The following is a 23213-nucleotide window of genomic DNA, read 5'->3' on the forward strand; positions in this document are numbered from 1 at the left end:
GCACAGTTTATTGTTTGCAGGCTCAATTTATACAGGTTAGCAAGTAAGGGGTGGGTCAAAAGACAATTGGACTTTAGGTGGCACCGGTGGGAAGGTGTAGAGGGGTGATTGGGCTTTGGTTGGCGCCGGCGGGAGTGGAAGACCCGGAAGAGAAGCGGGGAGTTAGCCATTTTGTGGGTGGGGGCCCTTTGGTCTCCAGCAACTATTGTTATCACACCCTTTTTTCCATATCTGCCTTATGCAGTTTAACCATATTTACTAGGTACTCATGGCTATTGGACCCCAACCTAGATGGAGCAAATTGTTATCGCTCTTCTTGGTCAAATTCAAAGTTTCTTGCCTTATATTCCTACAGTTTTAAGCATTTGAGGTGTTGGTACCAGGTGGTGGCAGAGGGGGTGCGAGGGATTAAGTAGATTCTTCATTTTATGTGGATACTGATGGAATTCAGCACAGGGAGAGTCAAGAAAATATGGTAGTAAAAAGCTGTAAGCAATTTGATGAGTCATTAGAATTATAGCACAGGCTCTCTCTGCACTGCCACCCCCAAATAGGATACTAAGAAAACTCAGTTTGTAGATACACTTTCCACCAAATAAAACACTGTTATGAGATGTTATGCTAGTTTACAGAGCTGGAATTTTACATAAGCCAATTTAGACACACTTCTGCCTTGGGAATCAAAGCAATTATAACCATAATACCAAAAGACTACCTTTTAAATGATCAACATCATCATTATAATTACTTAGCCAACAAAAAGGGACACTTTAGAAGTAGCAGGTTTTTATAGTGATATTATTAAATATGAACCCCAAAAGGGTAGATTCATAGAAGAATGAACAATGTGTTCTATTAAAAATGAGTAATCTATTGACAAATTCTGCACACAAATGATGTACATTATGAACACCAATTTGGCCTTGCTGTTACCAAAATCTGTTTTGCAAAATGTTTAAGAGCTTTTTCTTGCATCTCTAAATATTAAAAGACAAAGTCTATTTCTTTTATTATTCCAAAACAGAGGTAATTGCATATAAATTATTTTTAATTCCCATAAAGTCATACTTTTACTGATAGTTTACATCAAGGCCACTTATCTCAGTGAAAATACAGAAATTTTTCTTATTGTCTGGACCTACATATGATACTCAACATGGTGGACATTAGCCACATGCTGTCACTGGGCACTTGACATGTGGCTTGTACAACTGAGGAATTGAACTTTTAGTGTTATGTCATTTTTGTTTATGTATTAACTAAAGCAATGTAAAATACTTTTCCATTAAACATAAGTTTATGATTTCAGTAATACTGTATTTCTTTGAACTATTGAAAATTTAGCATCCACACAGAGCTGTACTGAAAGCATAATGGTAAATCCAGGGAGAGGAAATCCTGGGACAAAATACCTCTAAAAACCAAAATCAGTCAAAGGGAGAAATAAAGTTTAAAATGTGTTTATTGCTCACAAACTGCAGTCTGGGGCCATTTCTCTCTTTCCTGCTCCAGCAGAAGCCAAAAACCAGCCCTCCCCCTCATCTCTCAGGTACAGATAAGTCCTCCTTGCCCAGGTAATTACCCATTGATATGGAGATGAACTTCTCTCCACCCTTGAGGAATGATGCAAATGCACTAAATCCATACTTCTTTCCACCTCTAAATGCCTATTGATATGCAGATGTACTAAAGCCAAGCGAGATATTCTGAAAATATTACAATTTTACCCACAGGCCACCCCTCCAGAAATCTCACCTTACAATTTACTCATTCCCCCTTCCAACCAAACTAATGAAATACAATAGCAACAGCAATAAAATCATGATAATCCTCAAGCCAGAGGATTCATCCTATGCAGATTAAATAAATGTACTTTACAGCACAATCTCTCACTAAGCAAAAAATGTTTCTACACTTGTTTACTCATTCTTAACAACTATGCTAGACTGTTCACAAAACTTTTACCAAACATTAGTCAAAGTCAAGCCTCTCTTTATGCATCTTTTTTCTTGACAACAGCAACACAATCATGATTCTTAAGTCAGAGGATTCAGCTAGGTTCAAAGTCCCATGCAGATTAAGTCCAAAGCTCATCCATTCCAGCCATCAGGCGGCAGCTGCAGTCAGGGGGCACATCCAGGACACAAGGACTGCAGAAGCAAATAACCATGATTGTGGGGGACCACTTTGCTATTATTCCAGGAATACATGGGAGGCCAGCTTCCAGGCCTTTTCCCTCAAGGTGCCAGAAGAGCCAGCCATCACTGGTCCATGTGTTGAAATGTCCACGGCCATGTCCATTTTATTCCTAATTGATGCACCCATCCTTGCAACACATGTCCAATAAAGTGGGTGCCTTGATTGCTCTCAATCACCAGTGACCGGCCATAGGCTGCAGAGAGACACTCTAGGCCCCTCTTGGTGGTTTGCTGATATACACAATGTGCAGAGCACTCCTTCCAGGCTCCACTGACTTCTTCAAAGGTTGATGGCAAGCACCACCAATGGGCTACAGTCCACATTGTCTTTTGTCCTGCATGCAACAAAAGCTGATGTAGCCATTGGGCCACATCAGAGGCAGGCTTTCCTTCTAGCCAGTGCATCTGGGCCAATGCATCTGCTTTATTATTTCCTGGGGATGCATATGGTAGGTGTCTGTGACACACCACTCTATGGGCTTTGGGTCCAGTCTCTCACCCACCCCATGATGGGACTGGTTATTATATTACCTTGGTTGGAGCTGTTCTGGGGATGGGCTCTGTAGACAGCAAGATGTGGTACACAGCAGCCAGTTGTTTCTCTATCAAGGTGACCCAGACCTCTACTCCTTTCCATAATTGTGACCAGGCTCCAGCCAGCAGCAGAAACAGGAGTAGCAGCCTTAGGCTTGGGCCAAGGGCCAGGGTCAGCACAGCCAGCAGTGGTGGTTGGTGCCTCCATGACCACACGAGTGTAGACACATGTCCCTCAGTGCGAGCACCACTTATCCCCATCATTTCTTGGGGCAGCTCTCCCAAAGGTTGCACCTATTATAACAGATTTTGGGTTCAGAGGAACCCTGGCAACTATACCAGATGTAAATCTGGGGAGAGGAAATCCCAGAGCAAAATACTCTAAAAACCGAAATCAGTCAAAGAGAGAAATAAAGTTTAAGAACTGTTTATTTCTTACAAACTGCAGTCCAGGGCGATTTCTTTTTTCCTACTCCAGCCAAAGCAAAACCGGCCCTCCTCCTCACCTCTCAGGTACAGATAAGCCCTCCTTGCCCAGGTTATTACCCATTGATATGGAGATGAACTTCTCTCCACCCTTGAGGAATGATGCAAATGCACTAAAGCCATACTTCTCTCCACCCTTGAGCACCTGTTGATATGCAGATGTACTAAAGCCAGGTGAGATATTCTGGAAATATTACAATTTTACCCACAATAACACACACCAGATTTCAAAATTTTAGTAAATAAAAATAATGGAAAATATCTTACTAATTGAAAGGAAAGGAGCAATACACAGCAGCAATTCACTGGAGAAATCCGCTTTATTAGGGAAAGGTGCTGGGTTATATAGGAAGGGGCATAGGGTGATTGTGGTGTTACTTCTACGGGGCTGGTGGCTATTGGCTAGGTGCTGGGATTGGGAGGGGGGCGAGAGTTGATTGGGCTTCAGGTGGCGCCGGTGGGAACCAAGGACCCCGAAGAGAAGCCGGAAGTTCGCCATCTTACTTGTGGGGGCCCTTCACTAATAATTTTATGTTATTTGTTGAAATGGTGTTGTTTTAGATATCTTGTATTTAATAAAGTGTTTTTACTTTTCCCTATTTTCATTTTTTAATGTAGCTACTGGAAATTTTTTAATCATGATGTGTCTCATATGTTTCTATTGGACAGTACTGATCTTGCAATCTAGAAATATATGTTCACTTAAGTTCTACTTTCTGTGATACAGTAAAGCTTATTTATGGCTAACACAGCCACAGACAACATTTGTCAACACTGGGCAAAAAAGGGGGGGAAAGAAATTTTGAAGGCCTAGAGAACAGGAAGGAATCATAATAAATTGGCCCTTAGAGGGAGGAATCCACCTTAAATAAGAGTCACATTTATTAAGCTTTGCACCTGGGTATTGGGTGAAGAGAATTCACACAAAAACTGACAGTCATAAGGGATTGAAGAGTCAGACGATGGAATTTAGTGCTGCCAGAGTGGCTAGAAAGTGAAAGGAAAACCTAGGAAAGGGACAAGCCCCTTAATCTGCATATGAATACCACTCAAATCATTGACTCACCTGGGAACCAGTGCTTGGGAAATACTGTGATTCACAGCATAAAACAGTAGCTATAAAACTGAAGGACCTCAGCAGAGATCTCAGGTTCTACATACCATGGGAGACATATTGGTACTTAAGTGGATGGCTTACTAGAATGAAAACAAACACTCTTCTGAAGAAAACAGAATCAGTGTCTGCATACTGTTGCCATAAGAATATACAGAATGAAATAATAAAAGACTCATAAAGAAACAGGAAAATGTGATCCACAGTCAAGAGAAAAAGCAATCAGTACCTACTGAACCTGAAATGTTCCAGATGCTGGAATTAGCAAAAAAGGACTTGAAAGGATCTGTTCTATCTAGGTTTCCTAAAGTAAAGGAAAGCATGTCATAATAAATAAAGACATAGGGAAACTAGACAGAAAAATGTAAACTAAATGAAAGGATAAAATTAAATTTCTAAAACTGTAAAGCAGAATTTCTGAAATGAAAATTACCTTGAAAAGGCTTAAGAGCAGATTAGAGACAGAAGAAAGGATGCATCATGGAAACTGAAGATAGATTATCTCCTGAAGATTATTATCTGAAGACAGAGCATCAATATAAATTATCCAATACAAAGAACAGAGAGAATAAAGATTTAAAACAACAACAGGACCTTTGAGGCACATGGGATGATGTATAAAATATATGCAATGGCATCTATACCAATAAAATGCCTGAAAATATTGTGAATATCCCTAAAACCTGCTGGACTTTCTGCAAGTGTGGTGGGCACTGGTCCCAAAAAATGACAGTGCAAGAAGGGCAATGATTCCCTGTATACCCAGGGAAAGTGAAACTATGACAGGAAACAGAGTGGCTCTAGTGGTGCTGGGGGGCAGACTAAGTGAATTCTCTGGAAAAAAACTAAAACCATAAAGATGATTATGCTGAGGCTTTAATGTGTTGAGCCCAGCTGCAGATCTAAGAGAATGCTGGCTAGTAAGAGACTCAAGCATTTTGAGCTGGAAGGAAAGAAGAGGAAAAAGGGCCAAATGACACCGTTCTTGTTAGACTGGAGGAAGGAAAAACAAGGACATGCAAACAGAACAGAGAGATACCATAGGGGGAGAACAGACCAGACCCCAAGGTCCATGCCTTATATGGAAAGGGGGCAGCTGTTCCTCAATTCCATCCTTCTGATGTGCCAACTAAGACCCGGATGTCAGCCTCCTCCCTCTTGGAAGGAAAAAAAGTTTCTAGTTGTCTATTATGTCACCTTTAGCCAATCATACCTCTCCACGCCCCCTAGGATAGCTTGCCCACTCCTCCCCCTCCTAACCCCTTATAAGCCCCCACCTCCCTGACTGGGTGTGACTTCCTCGGCCTGTAGTACCCAGACCACGGAACATCACCCGGGAGTGGCATTCAAATAAACTACCTGGCCCCCTTTGTTGCCTCTCTTCGCCTGCTTATTTCGGCTAAAATTTATCTTACAGTTCTAAGTGTAATATTTTACTATGGAAACAATGAAATCTTCAGTTCACTGCCATATATATATATATATATATATATATTACTTAGTCCATTTCATATGTGTATATATGAGAGAGAAAAGAAGAGAGTTCCAGAGTGGAGAAGCAATAAGATAAGATAGAAAAAAAATAAAAAAATGGGAGGAAAAAGAGAAAAAATGTTCTCCAAACTTGCAGATTTAAGAAGCTCATCAAATCCCAATCAGGATAATTCCAAAGAAAACGATACCTGGGCATATGATAGCTCAACTTCTGAAAACCACATATAGGCAGGATATCCTGAAAAGAGTCAGAGAAGAAAAGATAAATTATATACACGGGACATTATAGTCCCCATCAATAAGAATCATGGCTGATGTCTATCAAAGGAGGCTAGAAGACAAGGGAACACTGTTTAAACTGTTGAAGAAAAAAATCTTACCCTGAGTCCTATGTCCAGTAAAAATCACCTTCAAAATGAGGGTAAAAAAAATATATTTTCAGATTAACAAGAACTGCAAGAATTTATTACCAACAGATCTGTACTTCAAGAAATAATGAAGCATGTTGTTCAAACTTAAGTAAAATGACAATAGACTAAAACCCAGTACTACATAAACTAATACAAAACACCATAAATCATAAATTATAGGTAAATATTAAAGTCTGCATATTTTATCTTTATTTATTTAAAACATATATGACTCCTTAAATGAAAAATGTTAACACTTTAACACTATACATACTGCTGCATCATCAGTGTGTATCATAATGCACATCATAGAGCTAATGTATATGTCAACATTCCCAAGGATGAATGGGTAAATAGGACAATGATGTTGCAAGTTTCTAATATTATACGTGGTTTGGTAAAATATTAACTCTAAGTAGACTACGATATATTAAAAATGCATATTGTAATCTCTAGGGTACCCACCAAAACTAAAGAAGTATAGCCAATAAGCTACTGTAAATGTGCTATTAAGAATATGTGACTAACCTAAAAAAAGTCAGGAAAGAAGGAATAGGGAAGCCATAAAGAAATAAACAAGCCAAACTAAACTAATAGAAAAAAACAGCAAAATTATAGACTTAAGTCTACCTTATCAATAAACACATTAAGCAAAAATGGATTGAATACTCCAAATGAAAGTGAAAGATGACTGGACTGGATATAAAAAGCAAGAACTATATGCTGTCTATAAAATTTGAATTAAAGATAAAGACAATCTGAAAGTAAAAGAATGAAAAATGATTTACGATGCAAATAACATAATAAAGCTGGAGAGACCACATTAATACCATAAAAAATAGAATTCAAAGCAAGGAGCACTACAAGAGATAAAGAAAGAGTACTTCATACTGATAAAACTGTTAGTTTTTTTTTTCAGGAAATCAACAATCATATATTTATGTGCCTATTAGGCAAAAAACATCAAGCAAAATTTGAAGACCTAAAGGGAGAATTAGGTAGATCTTCAATACTCATTAGCAACTTTAACATTCCTCTCTGTGTAACTTACAGGACAACCAGACCAAAAAAATCACTAAGAACATAGAAAATCTGAGCATTATTAACCACTTGACCTAGATAACATTTACTGCTCACTACACGCAGCAACTGCAGACTACACATTCTTTTCAAGTGCACATAAAATGTTCAAAAAATATAGACTATATGCTGAATCCATAAAAGAAAAAAATATCATTTTAAAAGATTGCTGTATTAGAGAATGTGTTCTCTGATTACAATGGAATTAAATTAAAAATCATAAAAGACATCTATAAAAGCTGTCTATATTTGGAAATCAAACAGTACAAACAGAAATAATCCATGGGTCAAAGACGAAATTACAGGGAAACTAAAAAGCACTTCAACTGAGTGACAGTTTGAAATACACAAACCTAATTACAATTTGTTGAATATTTCTAAAATAGTGGTTAGTAAGAAATGTATGACCTCATATGATTATTTGAGAAAGGGAGATAGGTTTATAATCAACAGTGTTTCTATGCTAAGAAAGTAGGCAAATTCAATCCAATACAACTAAAGAAAGGAAATGCTACAGAAAAGAGCCAAAATAAATGAGATAAACAAATAGTAGAAAAATTAAAGATCACAGCCGTTTCCTTGAAAAAAATTAATAATGCTGATTAACTCATTAGAAGAATGATCATGAGAAAAAGAAAGTGCAATTACTAACATAAAGAAAGAAAGAGGAAACATCACTACAAACCCTATAGCTATTAGAAAGAAAAGTAGCAATACAGGGTTAAGTGAAAAAAAAAAATCAAAGTACAGAGAAACTTTGCGACCCTTGTGTAAGAAAGAGGGGGACATAAAGCTTACAGATATCTCATTTGCACAAAAGGACACATAGAAAGGATGAACCAGAAATGAAGGAGACTGCTTATCTACGCTATAGGCGTGGGTGGAAGGGATGGAGGAACGGGATCTGGGTAGAAGGTGGCAGAGGTTGGAGCAGTGACAACTCTGAGTGTAATGTTTTTGTAGAGTCCTGACTTTTAGAACTGTATTTAGTTTTTTAAATATACATTTATATTTTTAATATAAATAAAATCAACAGGGAGTATGGGAAGAATAAAATGGCATAGAAACAGAAATAAATGAACATAACTGTAATTCAATTACAATGAAGAAGAAAAATGAACATTCCAAGTACTTTTGAATATATTTCTTTCACTCTATACCCTCAGGCTAGAAACAAGAACAGCAAACAAATGATAAACTATGGCCAACAGATGTGTTTTTTAGTGTTAGCAATGCTGTTTCCTAAATTTAGCATTACTAAGCACTAATATTAGTTAGCAATTCTAAAATCACATATAATTTAGGATTGAAGAAGTAAGTAAACATATTTTAGAAAATAAGAGGCTTCTCAATGTCAGAGAGGAGAACTACAAATACAGAAAGGAATAAGGCCAGAGTGAACCCTTGGAATTAGAAGTATCAACATGGACTTGTAATTATAGGTATAGATGTGATTTGTCTGTGTATGTACATACTTACACATTTACATATAGTTCCTACCTCAGTCTAGTTGAGGGGCTTACAAGTGTTAATATCCAGTAGCAAAGAATATGTCATTCCAGAAAAAAGTCCTTTTTTTGAGGGTTTTTTAAATTAAGGTATTATTGATATACACTCTTATGAAGGTTTCACAAGAAAAAACAATGTAGTTACTACATTCACCCATATTATCATGTCCCCTCCACACCCCATTGCAGTCACTGCCCAACAGTATAGTAAGATGCCACAGAGTAACTATTTACCTTCTCTGTGTTACACTTTGTTCCCCATGACCCCCCCCCACCATATGTGCCAATCATAAAACCCCTCAATCCCCTTCTCCCTCCCTCCCCACCCGCCAACCCTCCCTCCTCCTATGTGGTAACCCCTAGTCTCTTCTTGCAGTCTGTGAGTCCGTTGCTGTTTTGTTCCTTCAGTTTTGCTTCATTGTTATACTCCACAAATGAGGGAAATCATTCGGTACTTGTCTTTCTCCACATGGCTTATTTCACTGAGCGTAATGTCCTCCAGCTCCGTCCATGTTGTTGCAAATGGTAGGATTTGTTTTCTTCTTATGGCTGAATGGTATTCCATTGTGTATATGTACCACCTCTTCTTTATCCATTCATCTACTGATGGACACTTAGGTTGCTTCCATATCTTGGCTATTGTAAATAGTGCTGCAATAAACACAGGGGTGCATATGTCTTTTTGAAACCGAGAAATTATATTCTTTCAGTAAATGCCTAGGAGTGGAATTCCCAGGTCAAACAGTATTTCTATTTTTAGCTTTTTGAGGAACCTCCATATTGCTTTCCACAATGGTTGAATTAGCTTACATTTCCACCAGGAGTGTAGGAGGATACCCCTTTCTCCACATCCTCACCAGCATTTGTTTTTTTCTGTACAATACAAGAAAAAAATATCCTAACTGATGTAAGGTGATATCTCACTGTGATTTTTATTTGAATTTCCCTGATAATTAATGATGTGGAGCATCTTTTCATGTGCCTGTTGAAAAGGTACAAGAAATTTGCCTTATCTGAATAACGCATCTGAATTTCTTCTTTAGAGAATTGTCTGTTCCTATCTTCCACCCATTTTTTAAGAGGGTTATTTGCCTTTTGGGTGTTGAGACATCTGAGTTCTTTATGTATTTTGGATTATAACCCATGTTGGATATGTCATTTACAAATATATTCTCTCATACTGTAGAATGCCTTTTTGTTCTGCTGATGGTGTCCTTTGCTGTACAGTAGTCCCATTTGTTCATTTTTGCTTTTGTTTCCCTTGCTAGAAGAGATACATTCAGAAAAAATTTGCTCATGTTTATATTCAGGAGGTTTTCCCCTATGCTTTCTTCTAAGAGTTTCATGGTTTCATGACTTACATTCAGGTATTTGATACATTAAGAGTTTACTTTTGCATATGGGGATAGACAATAATCCAGTTTCATTATCTTGCATGTAGCTGTCCACTTTTGCCAACACCAGTTGTTGAAGAGGCTGTTATTTCCCCATTGTATGTCCATGGCTCCTTTATCATATATTAATTGACCATATATTCTTGGGTTTATATCTGGGATCTCTAGTCTGTTCCATTGGTCTATGCATCTTTTCTTGTGCCAGTACCAAATTGTCTTGATTACTGTGACTTTGTAGTAGAGCTTGAAGTCAGGGAGCATAATCCCCCCAGCTTTGTTCTTCCTTCTCAGGATTGCTTTTTGGCTTTTTGGGGTATTTTGTGGTTCCATATGAATTTTAGAACTATTTTCTCTAGTTCATTGAAGAATGCTGCTGGTATTTTGATAGAGATTGCACTGAATCTGTAGATTTCTTTAGGCAGGATGGTCATTTGGACAATATTAATTCTTCTTATCCATGAGCATGGGATGTGTTTCCATTTATTGGTATCTTATTTAATTTCTCTCATGAGTGTCTTGTAATTTTAGAGTAATGTCTTTAACTTCCTTCATTAAGTTTATTCCTAAGAATTTTATTCTTTTTGATGCAATTGTAAATGGAAATGTTTTCCTAATTTCTCTTTCTGCTAGTTCATCATTCATGTAAAGGAATTCAACAGACTTCTCCATATTAATTTTCTATCCTGCAAGTCTGCTGAATTCAGATATTAGATCTAGTAGTTTTGGACTTGAATCTTTAGGGTGTTTTATGTACAATATCATGTCATCTGCAAACAGTGACAGTTTAAGTTCTTCCTTGACACTCTGTATGCCTTTTATTTCTTTGTGTTGTCTGATTGCTGTGGCAAGGACCTCCAGAACTATGTTGAATAAAAGTGGAGACAGTGGGCATCGTGTCTTGTTCCTGATCTTAAAGGAAAGGCTTTCAGCTTCTCACTGTTAAGTACGATGTTGGCTGTGGGCTTGTCATATATGGCCTTTATTATGCTGAGATACTTGCCCTCTATGCTCATTTTATTGAGAGTTTTTATCATTAATGGGTGTTGAATTTTGTCAAATGCTTTTTCAGCATCTATGGAGATGATTGTGTGCTTTTTTGTCCTTTTTGTTGATGTGGTTGATGATGTTGATGGATTCTCGGTATCGTACATTTGTGCATCCCTGGAACAAATCCTACTTGATCATGATGGATTATCTTTTTAGTGTATTTTTGAATTGTGTTTGCTAATATTTTGTTGAGTATTTTTGCATCTCTGTTCATGAGGTATATTTGTCTGTAATTTTCTTTTTTTGTGGTGTCTTTGACTGGTTTTGGTATTAGGGTGATGCTGGCTTCATAGAATGAATTTGGAAGTATTCCCTCCTATTTTAATTTTTGGAAAACGTTAAGGAAAATGGGTATTAGGTCTTCACTAAATGTTTGATAAAATTCAGTGGTGAAGCCGTCTTGTCCAGGAGTTTTGTTCTTGGGTAGCTTTTTGATTACCAATTCAATTTGGTTGCTTGTAACAGGTCTGTTCTGATTTTCTGTTTCTTCCTGGGTCAGCCTTGAAAGGTTGTATTTTTCTAGAAATTTGTCCATTTCTTCTAGGTTATCCAGTTTGTTAGCATATAATTTTTCATAGTATTCTCTAATAATTCTTTGTAGTTCTGTGATGTCCATCGTGATTTTTCCTTTCTCATTTTTGATTCTGTTTATGTGTATAGACTCCTCTTTTCTTGATAAGTCTAGCTAGGGTGTTATTTATTTTGTTTATTTTCTCAAAGAACCAGCTCCTGCTCTCATTGATTCTTTCTATTGTTTTCTTCTTCTCGATTTTAATTATTTCCACTCTAATCTTTATTATGTCCCTCCTTCTACTGACTTTGGGCCTCAGTTGTTCTTCTTTTTCCAGTTTCATTAGTTGTCAGTTTAGATTGTTCATATAGCATTGTTCTTCTTTCCTGAGGTAGGCCTGTATTGCAATATACTTCTGTCTTGGCACAGCCTTTGCTGTGTCCCACAGATTTTGCAGTGTTGAGTTACTGTCAATGTCTCCATATATTGTTTGATCTCTGTTTTAATTTGGTCATTGATACATTGATTATTTAGGAGTATGTTGTTAAGCCTCCATGTATTTGTGGACTTTTTTGTTTGCTTTGCAGCATTTATTTCTAGTTTCATACCTTTATGGTCTGAGAAGTTGGTTGTTACAATCTCAATCTGTTTGAATTTACTGAGGATCTTTTTGTGGCCTAGTATATGATCTATTCTTGAAAATGTTCCATGTGCCCTTGAGAAGAATGTATATCCTGCTGCTTCTGGGTGGAGTGTTCTGTAGATGTCTATTAGGTCCATTTGTTCTCATGTGTTGTTCAATGTCTCTGTGTTCTTATTTTCTGTCTGGTTGATCTATCCTTTGGAGTGAGTGCAGTGTTGAAGTCTCCTAGAATGAAAGCATTGCATTCTATTTCCCCTTTTAATTCTGTTAGAATTTGTTTCACATATGTAGGTGCTCCTGTGTTGGGTGCATAGATATTTATAATGGTTATATCCTCTTGTTGGTTGACCCTTTTATCTTTATGTAATGTCCTTCTTTGTCTCTTGTGACTTCTTTGTTTTAAAGTCTATTTTGTCTGGTAAAAGTATTGCAATGCCTGCTTTTTTCTCCCTATTAGTTGCATGAAATATTTTTGTCCATCCCTCCATTTTTAGTGTGTATATGTCTTTGGGCTTGAAGTGGGTCTCTTGTAGACAGCATATAGTTGGGTCTTGTTTTTTATCCATTCAATGCCTCTATGTCTTTTGATTAGTGCATTCAGACCATTTACATTTAGGGTGATTATCTATAGATATGTACTTACTGCACCTTTAGATTTGTGGTCACCAAAGGTTCAAGGGTAACTTCCTTACTATCATAGAGTCTAACTTAACTCACTTAGTATGCTATTACAAACACAATCTAAAGGTTCTTCTCCCCCCTTTTCTTCCTCCTCCATTCTTTATATATTAGGTATTATATTCTGTACTCTTTGTCTGTCCCTGTTTATTACCTCTGGTGACAGCTATATAACCTTAGGAACACTTCCATTTATAGCAGTCCCTTCAAAATACACTGTAGAGACTGTTTGTGGGAGGTAAATTTTCTCAGCTTTTGCTTATCTTGAAATTGTTTAATCTGTCTTTCAAATTTAAGTGATAATCTTGCCAGATAGGGTATTCTTGGTTTGAGGCCCTTCTGCTTCATTGCATTAAATACATCATACCACTCCCTTCTGGCCTGTAAGGTTTCTGCTGAGAAGTCTGATGAAAGCCTGATGGGCTTTCCTATGCATGTGATCTTATTTCTCTCTGTGGATCCTTTTAATAGTCTGCCCTCATCCTTGATCTTTGCCATTTTAATTATTACATGTCTTGGTGTTGTCTTCCCTGGGTCCCTTGTGTTGGGAGATCTGTGCACCTCCATGGCCTAAGTGACTATCTCCTTCCCTAGACTGGGGACATTTTCAGCAATTACTTCCTCAAAGACACTGTATATCTCTTTTTCTCTCTCTTCTTATGGTACCCCCTATAACACGAATATTGTTCTATTTGGATTGGCCACACAGTTCTCTCACTTCTCTTTCATTCCTAGAGATACTTTTTTTCTCTCTGTGCCTCAGCTTCTCTGTATTCCTCATCCCTAATTTCTATTCCATTTATTGTCTCCTCCACCATATCTAATCTGCTTTTAAACCCTCCATTGTGTTCCTCAATGATTGGATCTCCATCCTAAATTTCTCCCTGAGTTCTTGAATCTTTTTCTGTACCTCCAGGAGCATGTTTCTGATTTTTATTTCAAAATCTTTTTCAGGTAGATTGATTAGTTCTGTCTCACTTGATCCTTTTTCTGGTGTTGTTGAGATTTTGCTTTGAACCAGGTTCTGTTTTCATTTCATATTTGTATGTGGCACCCTCTTGTGCCCAGAACCTCTAGTCTCTGGAGCTTCTCAGCCTGTGGAATGATGTCAGGGGTCACAGGGGAGCAGTGCTGGTGCCTGGGGGGAAGAAAAGGCTGTTTCCTGCTTCCCGGGCTGCTATGCCTGTCTCCACCCAGAACCAGTGGGCTGAATATACAGGTGTAAGCCTCTATGCTTTGCATTTATAGCTGCTGTATGCAGGGCTTCCCTCTGACTGGAGTGACAGCATGGCAGGGGCTGCCACTTTGTGAGAAAGGTGTGAGCTGGCCCAGAGGAAGGTGCAGCAGACTGCATATCATGGTGGGGGGCCTTAGAGCTGCATTGCCAACCAGGGGGTGGAGCACCTGTAGCTCCTGAAAGTTCCCATCCTGCTGTGCAGAGTGAGCGTGGACAATTTTGTCTACTTGTCCTTTCTCCTGAGCAGTAAATTCTGTGTGATCCTTGCCCCTTTAGCAGCCCTCTCACTGTTAGGAAATCTTTCAGACTGCCTGCCTTTCTTTTTTCCTAGAGAAGCCAGATGTGGATACCTGCTTTCCACAAGTGGCTGGAATCTCAGTCTCTCCAGGCATTCCACCTGTCTTAGCTTTCCAACCCCACTAATCACCAGAGCACCATGCAATGTAGGTTCATGCTCCCAGAGCAGATTTCCAGGGTTAGGTGTTCAGCAGTCCCAGGCCTCCACTCCCTACCTGGTCCATTTCTCTTCCTCTCTGCTGGTGAATTGGGGTGGGGGAAGGACTTGGGTCCTGCCGGATCATGGCTTTGATACATTACCCCATTCTGTGAGGTATGTTCTTTTCTCCAGGTGTATGCAGTGTGGTGCAGCCTTTTTTCCTGTTGCTCTTTCAGGATTAGTTGTATTAATTATATTTTCATATTATATATGATTTTAGGAGGAGGTCTTTGTCTCACCTCTCACACTGCCATCTTTAATTCCTGGCAACTCTCCTCCAGAACATAGTTCTTAAATCCCATTCTCAACTAGAGGACCCAGGGTTCCTTGGAGAAAAGTCTGGCTCCAAGGCTGGAGAAGAGAAAGTATAATATGAACCTGGAACCTACCAGAGGGAAGTAAGCACTCCAAGAAAAATTAGTTTAGGTCAAAGGACAGAGAAACTAGTTAAAACGGACTCCCTCTGGCCAAATATGAGAAAAATTGAACAAAACCAGTAAGTTATTGTAGGATTAATGGAATTAATACATAATTCAAGTAACATAGAAATCAATTGTATAAATACACATGGCTTGATTGTTTTTCCCACAACTCTTGATGTGTGATCAAAAACAGAATGATGAGAACCAAAGTAGTTCTCATGGCTTGTGGCCACCCTCACATGGTTTCGATATCCCTGAGAAGCATCACATCCTTGGGCTAGACTCAAGGCCAGATAATGATGTTTAAGTTCATTGTAAGTTCATTTGCACAAAAAGTGAGAAGTGCCTTCTCGGCATTACTCTTGCGCTGTTGAGTCCCCTGGCTGGCCCTTTCAGATCTTCAATGTCTCAGCGCGTCTCCTCCCTTATCTGCAGGATAGAAGCAAGGAGGGACCGACAAGTTATTGTCATAGATTTTATCCAGTAAATAAGAATCTGAGATCAAACACACACAATTAAGAAAATTAATAGGGAAGACACAAAAGCTCTTGTTACAATACAATGCCACCTAAATGTAGAGGGAATGATGGGAGTAAAAATCTCTTAAAATGATGGACTTTGGAATCACCACAATATTTATTGTTTCAGGCTAGATTCATCAGCTGATGTTCAAGTTAACAGGTGAATGTTTAATTAGAAACAGCATAGTTTTTAGTCTCAGAGTATTAATACTTGTTAATTACAAAGTGGCAAGCAGTATATTTCTGGTGGAGAAAACTTGCAGACACCGATGAAGCCAAGTGACCAAACTTAGTAACACCATGAATGATTCATGTGCCATAGATTTGATTTACTGAAAGACATGTCATCATTTCTGAGATACACCTGACAAAAACTTGTAAGTGAAATCTGGTGACAAGAAAAATACTTTATATCTATTTTTTTATTAGAGTATCATTGATATAGACTCTTGTGAAGGTTTCACATGAAAAACATTGTGGTTACTACACTCACCCACATTATCAAGTCCCTCCCACAGTCCATTGCAATCACTGTCCATCAGCATAGTAAGATGCCACAGAGTCACCACTTTGTCTTCTCTATGCTTCACTGTCTTCCCTGTGACCCCACACCATGTGTGTCAATCATAATGCCCCTCCATCCCCTTCTCCCTCCCTCCCCACCCACCTTCTTCCACCCTTTCCCTTTGGTAACCGCTAGTCCCTTCTTGGGAGTCTGTGAGTCTGCTGCTGTTTTGTTCCTTCAGTTAGAAAAATACTTCTTAAAAGACAGAAATTGGGGAACACTATACAAAAAATACCAAGGTCATGAAAGACAATAAAGACTAGGAGATTATTCCAGATGAAAGGAGATAATAGTCTTTAAACTGACAACTAAGTGAAATGTATGCTTTTGGATTGGAACTTGCAAAATGTTTTGTTTTGGGTTGCTTTTTTCCCTTTTCTGTAAGTGATACTTAATGAAACAATTACTGGGATTTGGAGAGGGTCTGTACATTGGATCACAGTATTATGTCAAAGCACATTTTCTGAATTTGAAAACTGTATTGTGGTTATGAAAGAGAACATCCTTGTTTTCAGGAAATAATACACTGATATATTTAGGGATAAACAGCTATTATATCTGTAACTTAATACACAGTTCAGGAAAATATATTTATGTTATATTATAAAATATTGCTATTACATTCTATGAATACACATGTATACAAGTGAGAGAAACAGAAAACAAAGCAAATTTGTTAAAATGTTAACATTTGGGTAATCTGAGTGAAAGGCATGGAGATACTATTTGCATTATTTTTCAACTTTCATTTAGGTCTGAAGTTATTTCAAAACAAAAAGATTAAAGATAAAAAATAGGAAAAAATTATGTCAATAAATTTAAAAACAAAAAATATAATGGACAAATTCCTTGAAAATTGTAACTCATAAACAACACACAAAACCCCTGAATTATCTGAAGAGTCCTTTGTCTAGAAATTCATTAAAAATTTTCTCTCAAAGAAAATTCTAAGCCTGGATAGTATAACTGGTAAATACTATCAAACATTTAAGGAAGAAATGATACCAATGTTACAAAAATTTGTTTATAAAATAGAGGAGAGAACCCTTCCTAATTTGGTGTACGTTGATACAAAAATCTAATAAAGACATTAAGGAAAAGAGTATTATAAATTAATCTCTCTTTGAACATAGATGAAAATATCCTTCGCAAAATATTAGCACATGGAAGCTGTGTTTTGTAGGAAATGGACACTAAAGTATTTTGGGGTAAACAGATATGATGTCTGCAAGTTACTCTCAAATGGTCAAAAAACATATGCACCTATTTCTCTATCTCGATGTAGAGAGAGAATAATGAAGCAAATGGCATAGCATGCAAACTGGTGAATCGGGATAATGGGCATACAGGAGTTTCTTGACTTTTCTTGCAACTCACACATAATTTAAAATTTCATTGATCCTCTAAAAGGCTATAAGAAGTCAGAGTTTAATAATTTGTGTTTTACTTACCCATGTCAAAGATTGCTTTGGGACTATAGAATATTGCATAAATACAGCCCAATTAAACAAAAACTTAAAAATTACAATCTAACAGTATTTCATAAAAAATACTAATAACCTTTGCAGGCCATGTTCTATCTCCTTTTTATCTCTTTGGAATCAAGTCTTGATTTTGAGAAAGAGCAGCTAAATGCAGTTATGGTATTGGTCACCACAGCCAATCACTCATTAATTACTGTCCTGTTCCCCTTTCTAAATATTTCTAGTATTTGTCCTTCCTGCCCATCTTTGTGGTTGTTGTCAGTGTTGTACTCTTGAGGCCATCCTGAGTTATTTAACCAACTCCTAATTGCCTCCCATTGAACTCTACCACCCAACCATCCATTACACAGCTGAAGGAAATTGCCTTTTATTCTATCAAATTCCGTGCCTCTTTGGATTAAAATATAACAATAATTCAACATTACCTACAGGATAGGATCCACACCCCTTAGAATTATGAACAAGATCTCTTAAGATTCAACCCTGTTCCTAAGTCTACCTACAGTGATTGGCAGAATTCTAAGATGACCCAAGTAACTCATATCTTCTATCTTCTCCACTTGAGTGTGGGAAGGATCTGTAATGTTCTTCTAACCACAGGATTTGGCAAAAGTAATGAGACATTATTCCTGTGATTATGTTACAGTGTAAGAGATTTTACAGTTGGAATTAAAGTTCCAAAACAGCTGATCGTGAGTTCATCAGAAGGGAGACTATCCTGGGTGGGCTTAATCATCAGGCAGGGTCCTTTTCAAGAGGGTCAGGAACTCCAAGCAGAGAGATTCTCCTGCTCTCCCGAAGAATCAGTGGTGATGAGACCCATCTTGCAGAGAAGGCCACATGGCACAGACCCTGGGACCATCTAGGAGCTGAGAAGAGCAACTGGCTAATAGCAGGTGATAACCTGAGCCTTAGAATCACAAGCAACTGAATTCTGACAGTAACCATATGAGTCTGGAAGAGGGTCTGAGCTCCAGGTGAGGATGCAGCTTGGATGACCTTGACTTCAGCTTGTTAGAGCCTGAACACAGAAGCCCATTAAATGATGCCTGGACTTCCAACCTACCAAAACTGAGATAGTAGGCAATGTTTGAAGCCGTTAAGTTTGTGGTAACTTGTTATGTAGCATTAGAAATACCTTCCAAAGACCACCCATGCCTTTTCTCTACCATGCTGTACAAGCTTCTTCCATGTCTCCAGAGTTTGATATATGCTTGGAAAGATTACTTTTAATTCTGCTACCTGTAATTTGAGGTAGGTATAGCCCTGTCTTTGTACCCACTTTTTGTCCATATACCAGATCAATATTGGTTTAAACATTTGTTCTTCCTACTAGACTAGCTCCTTGATGGCAGAGACAGGGTGTCATCATGCTATTTCCCTAGTAACTGGAATCACAGACATCTCAGTTGAAATCTCCCTAATTGATTGGAAAAGAAATATTACTCTGTATCCATAAGCACATTCCTTCTCGTCATTTTTTTTAACAAAAGAAATAGATATGGAGTTTTTAGAAATCTTTTGTACCATAGAAAGGAAATAACTAAGAAACATGCACAAACTCACACATATTTCTAAATCCAATACAGTTACTGATCACCCTAATTCCTGGTCTATAGCTCTAAATGCCACTACAATTTCTGTAACATTCAATTTTCCTTAAAACAGAAAAATGCAGGCTGCCCGCCAATTCACTAATCACAAGATGAGACAAAAGAGCTAGTCTGTGACTGCGGACATCTCACGAAAGCCTTATATTATTAGTATTCTAAGACACAGCAAATCAACCAACTGATAAGCTGCACTTCTAAGAAGGACCAGGGTCCAGCACACTTGAAGAAAAGAGATCCTCAGAAAAATGGGAACGGATTCAAGAAGCGGCATAGGGGCCGATGTGATGCGGTCCCTCAATGCACTGATCCTCAGATATTTTGCTCTCTGAATCATGCAGAGCAGTTTCCCCGTATTCTCACCAACACAGGCTTCAGTTCCCTGTAAGAAATACCGGCAGCTAGGACTCAATTAGATGCCACTGTGAGGCTTGCCCTCCGTAAATGACAGTGAATGTTTGGAAAGGAAACAAAAAGGTAGCAGCTGTGTAAAGGAACCACCATGACGTTTTCAGCGAAAATTAGACTCTCAGGTATTTTTTAAAAAGCATTTCTTTCACTGTTGGCAGGATAATAAACTGGAATGACATTTGTGGGGAGGCAATTCAGCAATATTAAACGAATTGGCATTGCAAAACCCTTTTACTCAGCAAGTTCCCTTCTACGAACCCATCTATTGAAATACTAACTTGACAAAATATTTCTCACCCGTAAATTCCGTCAGCATGCCATCCTTTCTTTGCATGGCCTAAGAATAATCAGATTCTGAATGAAGGGCTGGATCTGGCAACTCCCTTTTATCAACCGTGCTTTTAATACTAATTACATAAAAGGAAATCTGCCAAATTCCTATTGTTTTTAATGGCCTCATTCACATTGCTTTTAAAAATGGCATCATAAATTTTAATCATGATTTCAGTAACAAACAGGCCTTATATTTTTCATGAGTCTTAGTTATAGTAACAATTTTCTTCTCCCATCATCTGTGTGTGTGTGTGTATGTACTTCCTAATCCCATAGGACAAAGAGTTAGTGCTAGGGGCTTTTCTGTAGCTCAGTCTACTGAGAAAAACTATAGGCTGTGACTAGAATAGCAAACACTGTGAGAACTCATAAAATCTCAGGGGAGATATTATATCAAAAGGATATACACATCCTCTTATGAAGGTAGTAAATGTAAATGCTAGAGCTCTCAAACAATATAATGCCTCACTCATCTGGATATTATTTTCAGGGCAAAACCCTCACACACGTTGTCTTTCAGTTTAGAATTGTCGTACTACAGACCTCTCCTATACCTCCCTCCTGCCAGTCTTTCCTAAATCCTAATCTTTCACATAGTGAACCCACATTTTTCTCCACACATGATTTCACCTGAATCGCTCTTTTTCCTCTCAATTGAAGATGCCTGATTTCCCTTGATGCAAAAGGGCAATATTTTTAATGCACCATAAACAAAATGCTAGAGAGAAAATGCCAACCATATGACCTCAGGCATATTACTTAACCTTTCTCAGTTTCTTTACTGGCAAAATGCAGATAACTGAGGAAGCTACTACATAAACTCATTTGAGCATTAAATGAAGTCATGCACACATGATAAGCCCTCAACAAGAACCAGCCCCATCATATTAAGTATTGTTACATTAACAGTCTCACTTGGAAAAGGTGCTCTTCTTCTTAACTCTGTCCTTACTGGAGCAGAGAAATCATAGAGGGAAAATGTGTAAATAATTCCTTATTTGTTTCATCTCCCATTCCCATAATTTCTAAACAAACTGTTCAAGGCATATTTCAGAAGAGGTCATGGAAAGGAAGTGCCGTCCTGAGAGGGTTGACATGACTGGGGAGTAAGCGCAGAATGGGCGAAGGGCTATGCCACTGCCGTGTGAGTTCCAGGGGTCTAAGGGTGGACTTCATGTCTGTGGATATAAGTCTACCTGCTCCTCTCTTCAACTGCCTGCCACTCACTAACTAGACAAAGCCAGACAGCCACCAGCCCCTACTAAAATATCCCTGATTTCTTATACCTTATACCCTGACTACCTGAGATGTTGTTCCTCCTTTACACAAACTGCTTGGAAAATTTAACAAGGCAGACTCATATTCAAAGTTTCATCACCACAGCATGAATATGCTCAAGTATGTCACAAATAGTCAGAAATGATTTGCATATGAAATGAATAATCTCTCATGCATGATTTTCCTTGAGTTCAATGGTTCAGTGTAGATATTGTGTATTTTATCATTCCTGGAACAGACCATGTGTACTATACTAAGTTAAATACTTAGTGTCCTGGCAAGTTAATTTTCTCAGGTCATTACTACCATTGAGCTCACCTCAGTTTTTTCCCTTCTTCTAACTTTGAGTTAAATCCCCACTTACTTGGAAATTTTGGCTTGTAGATTGTTTTGCCAATGAGTTTCTGCCCTGGAAAAGTTCACTATGGACTCAGTGTGACCAAAGAAATGACAGTAGAATGTTCTTGGGGTGAAAAAGTTATACCCAACTTTATTTCCACGATGGCAGGTCAATCACTAAAATCCTGTTCACTCAGAGTGAGTCTGCATGCAGCAAGCCGGCCTCTAGGCCTCTGGACCTCTGGGCCTCTGGGCCTCTGCTCTCCTGCAGCCCTGCAGCCATGCTCAGAGTCAATAATGATGCATTGCCCCCACATGTGTAGTGAGCTAGCCAGCCAGGGCCAAGTGAGAATCTTGGCCACAGGAGCCTTTATTTTATCCACAAGATTTAAGAACAAATAGCTATTTAAACAGCTGGCTCAGTGGGATCTCACAAATTCCTGTTTTTATAAACCAGAAACTGAATCTAAAGGAGGAGTCCTAAGTTTGGGTCGGGGTGAGGGATAAGAGTCCAGTTTCTAGAGTTAGAGATAGAAACCCTGCTTCCATTTCTTGACACGTTCCCCAACTTCTGTGAGCCTCATTCTTTGGTCTTACAATGTGAATAATACGTGCACCAATGTTGTCAGACAGCTTTGAGGCCTAAATGATAACAAATGACAATCTTTTAGCACAATGCCTGGTTTACAGTAAGGACTCAATTCATTGTCATCTTCAGCAAACACATAGGGTCATGGAAATAGCCTGATTCAAGAATTAGAAGATAACTTGTTCTTGCTTAGGTTTATACTATAAAAGTGGTTCTGAAACTCCAAACTAACAGGCCAGCACAGCTGCAGGATGCTGGAGGGCCCATTCCCAGGGCTCGTCAGAAGCCAGTGGGGACACTGTGGAGCAAAACAGCCCATGATTCCGTTAGACAGGGTACCACTGAGATAAGAATTCAGTAAAAAGTAACAACAGACACACAAGGAAATCCCCCACCATTAGTGAGAGTTCATAGACATACTAGGATGGCTAAAACCCCAAGAACTTCTGATAACTGGAAATCTAAGAAGACTAGAAAATAACTACAAGACAATTGAAAACATCAACCTTCTAGAAATAGAAAAGAATAAGGAATTCAAAAATAAACAGATTTTTAACAAGTAGCTAAAGAAAGGCTAAAGACAAATAATTACTGAAATTTAAAATTCAATAGTTTTCTTGCCACCAGGTTGGCAAAAACTAGAAAAGCTGTCAACACCAAGTGTTGGTAAAGATGTAGAGCAAAGGGAATTCACACACTCCTGGCTTGAGGTACAAATTGGTGCAATACCTGAAAACAAAATTTGTCATTACCTGGTAAATGACAGTTTCTTCCACTTTCTATACAATTTTGCTCTTAAGCAAATATCCTAGAGAAATTCTTGCCCTTGTG

General features: G+C 38.2%; 1 pseudogene; it reads left to right on the plus strand.

The window, feature by feature from the left end:
• The first annotated feature begins 4983 nt into the window (after nucleotides 1–4983).
• LOC108403244 (large ribosomal subunit protein eL42-like) lies at nucleotides 4984–15739 on the plus strand (annotated as a pseudogene).
• The last annotated feature ends 7474 nt before the right edge of the window (nucleotides 15740–23213 follow it).

The sequence above is a fragment of the Manis javanica genome, chromosome 1 (assembly GCF_040802235.1).
Source record: "Manis javanica isolate MJ-LG chromosome 1, MJ_LKY, whole genome shotgun sequence".
NCBI classification, from domain to species: Eukaryota; Metazoa; Chordata; class Mammalia; order Pholidota; family Manidae; genus Manis; species Manis javanica.